The sequence below is a fragment of the Myotis davidii genome, unplaced genomic scaffold (genome assembly GCF_000327345.1).
Source record: "Myotis davidii unplaced genomic scaffold, ASM32734v1 scaffold69, whole genome shotgun sequence".
In the NCBI taxonomy this organism is placed as follows: Eukaryota; Metazoa; Chordata; class Mammalia; order Chiroptera; family Vespertilionidae; genus Myotis; species Myotis davidii.
The window spans coordinates 1236693-1243940 of NW_006300363.1; the positions used below are offsets into that span (position 1 = coordinate 1236693).

Here is a 7248-nt window from a genome sequence, read left to right on the forward strand (position 1 = left end):
ACTCAGCCCCGTTTCCCCCTCCCAGCGCCAGCCTCACCCTCACAGGCAAGTGTATTTCCTCATGAACTGTCCTCCCCATTTGGGGGTTTTGATTCCTCCTCTTGCCAACAGTCGTGCCTCACCTTGGTCCCTGGCTGCCCAGCCAGCGCTCCAGCCACGGTGGCCTCTCAGACACTTCACAAGAAGACCCCTGAGAAGGCAGCAGCGCGCCCTCGCTGTTCCAAATATTCGTCTAGTGCTGAGAACAGGGTTTCTTCTGGTCCCCGTGGGCGGGAGGCTGGGAGCACGGGGACTTGGGCGAATTTGGGGAGCCATGAGGTCTTCTCAGCAAAGAAAACCTCAGTGGTTTTGGTGGAGCCGGTGCATGGCTGCGGGATCTGCCTGGAAAGGGCACAGCAGCAGCCAAGGGTAGCTTCTGGCCATGGAACATCGACAGGAGGGATTTTTCTCTCGGTGCCCTCGACCCCTCGGCCGGCCATCCCTTCCCTGGCAGGTCTCACAGAGAGCAGGCCGTCCCTGCAGGCAGCTGGCTGCGTTGAGAAGCGTGAGAGTCGTGTCAATAGTTTGGAGGAGTAAGTGCGGGTTGGTTATTGACCCACGCCTTCTTTCTTCAAATGCCACATCGGACCCAAGTCGGTGCCACTAGCCCAGGCGGAGCCCCGCGTGGCTAGCACTTATCTCTTTCTTGGCCATGGCTTCCCTCCCCAGAAGCACTGCTAATGTTTTGATTTTTAGAATTGTGTGGATTCTGTAGATTAATTTAGGGAGTGACATTGGTATAACATTGATACTTCAAATCCACACACACATGACACATCCTTCAATTTATGTAGGTCTCCTTTGGTTTCTCTCAATAATATTTTCTAGTTTCTAAAACTGAGGCCTTGCACCTATTTTGTTAGATTTATTCATAGATAAGTGAAGATTCCTGATACTATGATGCCTTTTTCAAAGTTTGGTTTTTATTTGTTGGTTACCTGTATATAGAAATAAAAATGAATTGTATATTCGATCTAATAGGTGACCTTGTTAAATTAATTACCAATAATATTTTAGCAAGTAAATATTTGAGAAATTCAGTTACACAAAGAAGCCATAATTGTGAATAAATGCATAACTCACATGGATACCTTCTCTGTTATCTCTTAATGACCTACTTATTCCACTAGCTATACCACCTATTATAATCAGACACTTTTATGCATTGGTCTATCAACAAGCCACCAACATGTTTTAATCTTTAAATTCCCAGAATTTACAACAATGGCTGAGTTGTTGTATGGCAAGCATTCATAAATTTTTGATAAATGAAAGGAAGAATAAATCAAGTGTGTTGAATCCTTGGCCAGTAAGTCATTAAAACAATTGAGGTATTAAAAAATAATAATGTTACTATTTTCACAATTGACACCCATTAAAATATGCAAAATACAGAAAGAATGACATGTTTTTCTGGTCCAGTGTTCTTAGAGATGTTTTTGACTTATTTTTCTTCAGCAAAAGAGATTAGTCATTGATGAATATTGTTAGGAAAAAGTTTCACTTACTACTCTACTAAGCATTTAAGGATAAAAGTTAAGATTTCTTTTAATAAATTGTGTTGGAGGGGTTCTTTAATTTTGTTTATCAAAGTCAAATACTTGTAGATATTCTTTGGATGCTGTCATTTGGAATCGATTATCACAATATTGAAACATCTCTTATATAAAAGGCCCATGGCCGTGATGCCATAACACCATCACGACCAAACAAGCAGCGGCTCTCACAGCAGGTGGGGTGGGGCGCGAGCAGCTAGTGGCGGAGAGCTAGGAGTGGCAGAGAGCAGGGCGGCCAGCTTAGGCAAGCAGCAGCGAGCTACTCGAGCATGATTTCGTGCACACTGGGCCTCTAGTTTCAATAGAATTCTGAATTTTACCTCTGCTACCTAACCTCATGTAAAGACAAAATTCCAAATGTTAAAAGGGTAAAAAGATTTCTTCATTGTCATAAAAAAAATAGCCGAGAGAAAATGCTTGCATTTATATTTAATCTATCATCTTAAACCTGGTCTAAGAAACGTATTTAAAATTCACGAAGCAGCTGACCCTTAAACAACCAGAGCACTGAGGTCTAAGTCACAGTGAATGGTCTGTATACTGATTCTCTCCTTCATTAAGTCTGTTTGTTATCCATCTACACTTACTGGCACAGAAATATCCAGATGGCATTCTTCTCTCCTGGTAACTTTAGAATTTTTTTTCATTAATTCAATAGCAATAACTGGATGATGAACTAAACATATAATCTCTAAGAATGTAAGAAACTGCTAACCAGTTTCAATTTTACTAGAGCCAGAAGAAACGTCACTAGTCATCAGTGGTATTTAGAATTTTGTTTTCATGGCAAACCAGTGGTTTTCCGAGTGTAAAGCTAATATCATGTAGCTAACGATTACAAAGAGAACGGAATAAAATTGAAAGCCAGATATTTAGCAGCAAATGCCATTTAATGAGGGTGTATTTTCAAGAAGAGAAAAATTAACTACAAAAGTGAGTTGGCTAGAGCAAGCCCCAGGAGAAACCAGTTAGCTGACATTCATGCAGTCAGTTCACAGGATGAATAAGTTTCACTTTGGAATTGCTGCCAGTACTTCAAAAATATAGCTATCTTTTTCAGCCATTTATTTGTTTCACAGAGAATACATAAATATGAACACCATTCCCTTTAAAAATATGACTATATACATATATACAGAAATAATTCTATCAGAGTATTAATTTTTCACAATTAAAAGATGTATGTTTTACACAACTAATTGCTGACAGCTAACACAGAGGATTTGTGCACTGGAGTAAAAATTAGGTTATTTAAGCAATTTTAAATGAGGTAAAAAAAAAAAAAGTTCTTCAAAACCAATTAAACCATCCCAGGTAGCACCTGACCTAGGGCTGCCCCAGCTCAGGAAGCGTGAACTTGTCCGACAGACTCGGGCACTGTGCTGTTCAGCAGAACTCCGTGTGCTGATGCAAATGCCTGCGCTGTCCAGAACCACAGCCATTAGCCACAGGTAGCTGCTGGGCACCTGAAATGTGGCGAAGGCAACAGGGAAGTGGAATTTTTGGTAGTTCAATTTAATTACTCTAAGTTGACATTTGTTTGTGCACTGGAGTAAAAATTAGGTTATTTAAGCAATTTTAAATGAGGTAAAAAAAAAGTTCTTCAAAATGAAAGAAACAGTGTGAAGCTTTTTTTTTTTTTAAGTTTAAATCTGTTCCATTTTCTCTCATGGGCCTCATTTTTGAAACAGCAATCCACTTTCAAAAACAAACTCAAAGCTTTTATTTTTTAATTCAAATCCCATTGTCTGCTGTCTGCAGCAGTTTCCAAATGGAAAAGATGCCCTAAGCTCTGCTGGCTTCTACACAAAAGATTTTGGTAAGAAGAGAAAACAGCAGTTCAAAACAAGAGAAAAGAAAGACTGTTAATATAGATTGTGGAAAATCTGAAAGCATTATGATTCTCTAAATAATGAGTCTGCTGATTTTCTTTTAGAATCAACTGATAATCTGGAATAGAGGATTATAATTTACCATGTTTCAACATAGTTTATTCAATGTTCAATAAATTTGCTCTGTAGGAATTATTTGACTTGTGAATGAGCCTAACTGTAAGAATTCCATTATAAGTGTGTTTTTTATTATCATACTCACAACAAAGGTGCTTTCTCTATTTCAGAAACTCAACTGCACCTGGCAAAACTGTTCACTATAGAAACCACTGCAGAGCATTTCTTCAACAGAAGACAACTGAAATAATCTCCTGCTTATCGGTTGCCATCACTGTTATCTTGAAGGAGTCTGAATACTGCCTCACTGGACAGACCAGACCTAGTAAGGACTGCTCACAGTGACCGGACACGGGTGCAGGGTTAGTGAGGGAGAAAGAGGACCCCAGAGGCACGCACCAAGTAGGGCTTTGCATCAGATCATTTAACCAGCCCAGAGAGCTACGATACCTAGAATCCTAGATCCCTAAACATACACGAACTCCTAACATCAAGAAGTGGGAGAGTCAAAAGGGTCTGGCAGGATTGGTGAAGGAAGACAGAAGACAGACCTCAGGCCCAGCACAGAGCAGAAGAGTGACAGATATAAAATGGACCAATTAGAGGTTCCAGAATCAATTCCATAAATGCTATCTTTCATCCCTGGCTTTCCTTATTTCATGGCAGTCTCATTCTGTGGCTGAGTAGGGTCCTTAATTTAATGGTTCCTGAGATGACATTATCTCCAGGGCTTTCAGTTTTGCCACACAATTCCCAGACTTCTTTATCTTAACATTTTTTTGGTCTCAATTTGTACATTTTCTCCATCTTTTTGGACAGTTTTCCAATTTTTCTTCTTAATAAATAACACCAGAATAAACATCCTTGAACACACTTTGTAGTCTTAAAAGATAAAGTCCTAGAAGTAGAAGAGGCAAATAATAAACACAATGTTGAACCAACCCTTCAGAAGGGTTATATGACCTACACTCCTGTCAGAAATGCACATCACTGACTGTTTCCTGGCCTTCATGGATTCCTTCCTATGTATTAGTTGGAAAATAGCTTGTTGCTACTTTAAATTACTTTTTAAAAAATTTACTAGTGAAAACAAACATTTCTTATTGTCAATTTCTGCAGAAAAGTGCATTGGGATTTTGACAGCGATTGCACAGAATTTATGCATCAACTCTTGGAGAACTGCCATCTTGACAATCCATGAGCATAGCATAGCCCGCATTGATTTAGATCTCTTAAAATTTCTCTTAGCAATATTTTATCATTTTCAATGCAAAAGTCTTCAAAATGTTTCATTAGTTTGTTTATAAATATTTGATTCCCTTTGATGCTACTATGAATTAAATTGTTTTCTTAAATTCATTTTTAGATATTTCATTACCAGTATATAGATATATGACTGAATTCTATATATTGATCTTGTAGCCTGAAAACCTGTTCAAATTATTAATTAGTTCTAGTATTTCTTTGATGATTTTGACCATACAGGATCGTGTCATCTGAAGACATCTGTACGTCTTCCTTTCCAATCTGCAACTTCCTCCGCCCTCTTTAGTGCACCATCTAAATTCTCCAATACAATATCGAAGAGGGGTGGCAAAAGCAAACATCTTTTCCTTGTACTTAGGAGGAAAAGTATTAAGTCTTTCAACATTAAAGTATATTACCCATAGGGTTTTCACAGCTGTCCTTATTAGCTAATGCTGAGTAAGTTCACGTGTAGACCTTATTTGTCAAAATTTTAAAAATTCATGAATAATGTTGAACTTTTTCAAATGCTTTTTCTGTCTCTGGTGAGAAAAACGTGTGGTTTTATCCTTTAATCTATTAATAAGCAATATATTAATTGATTTTCAAACATTAAAACAACCTTGGATTCCTGGGATAAACTGCACTTTATGGTGGTGTATAATGATTTTTAACGGTTTCTGGATTCAGTTTACTAAAATATCATTAAGGGTTTTTGTGTCTACATAAATGACAGAAACTACTAGGTGGTTGTCTTGGAGTATCTTTGGCTGATATTAGAGTAATAGGTGCCTTAAAGCAGTGGTTCTCAACCTTCTGGCCCTTTAAATACAGTTCCTCATGTTGTGACCCAACCATAAAATTATTTTCGTTGCTACTTCATAACTGTAATGTTGCTACTGTTATGAATTGTAATGTAAATATCTGATATGCAGGATGGTCTTAGGCGACCCCTGTGAAAAGGTTGTTTGACCGCCAAAGGGGTCGCGACCCACAGGTTGAGAACCGCTGCCTTAAAGAATGAATTGGGAAGTGTTCTTTCCCCCTCAATTTTCTGAAAGAGTTTTAATAAAACTAAACTTTTTTCCTTAATATTTGATGGAATTTAACCAGTGAAGCCATCTGGCCCTAGGCTTTTCTTTGCTAATTAAGAATCTTTAGGTACTATAGGATAATTCAGATTTTCTATCTCTTCTTGAGACAGTCGCAATAATTTGCAGCTTTCTAGAAATCTGTCCATTTCACCTAAATTGTATAATTGTTGGCATAAAGTTTTAAAATTATCTGTTTATAATGTCCTCTCCTCTTTCATTCCTAATGTTGGTAATTTGTCTCTTGTCACTTTTTTTTGGCCGTTAGGTCAAGCTAATGATACAGAAAGTCAATTATGTGTATCTTTTTGAAGACCCATCCTAGGCTTCTGTGAATTTCTATTTTCTACTTCTTAATATAATTTCCTTTCTTCTTCTTTATTGGTCAGAAGCTTGCTTTTTTTTTTCTGGTTTCTTAAAATGAAGTTTAGGTTACTGATTTAAGAATTTTCTTTTTGGGTATAAATGTTTAAAGCTATGAATATTTCTCTAAGTACTGCTTTAGCTACATTCCATGAATTTTGATGTGCCATATAGTCTCAGTGAAAAGTAGGTTTACAATTGCTTGTATGAAAAATAATTCAATAATAAATAATACAAGAATAAACTCTGCTTTGCATGTTCATAACTGTAAACCTACTTTTGCCCCACCCTGTATTATTTTTAATTCAGTTCAAAATATTTTCTAATTTTCCTTACAATATCTTCTTTGATCCATGAGTTTTTCATAAGTATGTTATTTAATTTCCAAATATGTAGGGCTTTCCCGGACTTATTTATTATCATTGGGGTTAAAGAATACATTTTGTATGATTTTTAATCCTTTTAAAATGTATTTAAAATTATTTTGTGGCAAATGTATGGTGTGTTCTGAAGACTGTTCATGAGTGCCTGCAGCCATTAGGTGGAGTCCTTTAAATCACCACCCCATTCTCAGATACATTCCCGAGGGCAGAGTAGAAACAGACCCCAAGCAGCAGAGCAAAGGCTCTGGAACGTAACTAACACTGGACACCCGCCCCCACCCCACCCCCTCCCTACACACACACACAGAAGAAATGGATTTGAGTCAGCTAATCAATACCTTTTTCACTAAAAAAATTTACCCTATTAATATTTATTACTATAATTAAATAGTTGCTTTTTGGACATTTTGTTCTGTGTCTGTTCCTGTTCCTTGGGCAGTTATCGCCTCTGCTATTTTGCTTTTATCTTCTCAATCTTTTTATGAGAATGTAACATCTTCTTAATTTTATTTATGCCCATGTTTATATATTTCAAAATTATTTTAACCTACATTTCCCTAATTTTAAGAACCTTTGAATCTCAACTCTTCCATGGCAAAGTGTTTTAGCATATTATTCTCCT

At 37.2% G+C, this 7248-nt stretch overlaps 1 protein-coding gene across 1 annotated transcript in view; it reads right to left on the reverse strand.

The window, feature by feature from the left end:
• The window catches only part of CEP112 (centrosomal protein 112kDa), a 353141-nt gene that overhangs the window by 240664 nt on the left and 105229 nt on the right, over positions 1 to 7248 (reverse strand). The gene's annotated exons all lie outside the window — the stretch shown is intronic.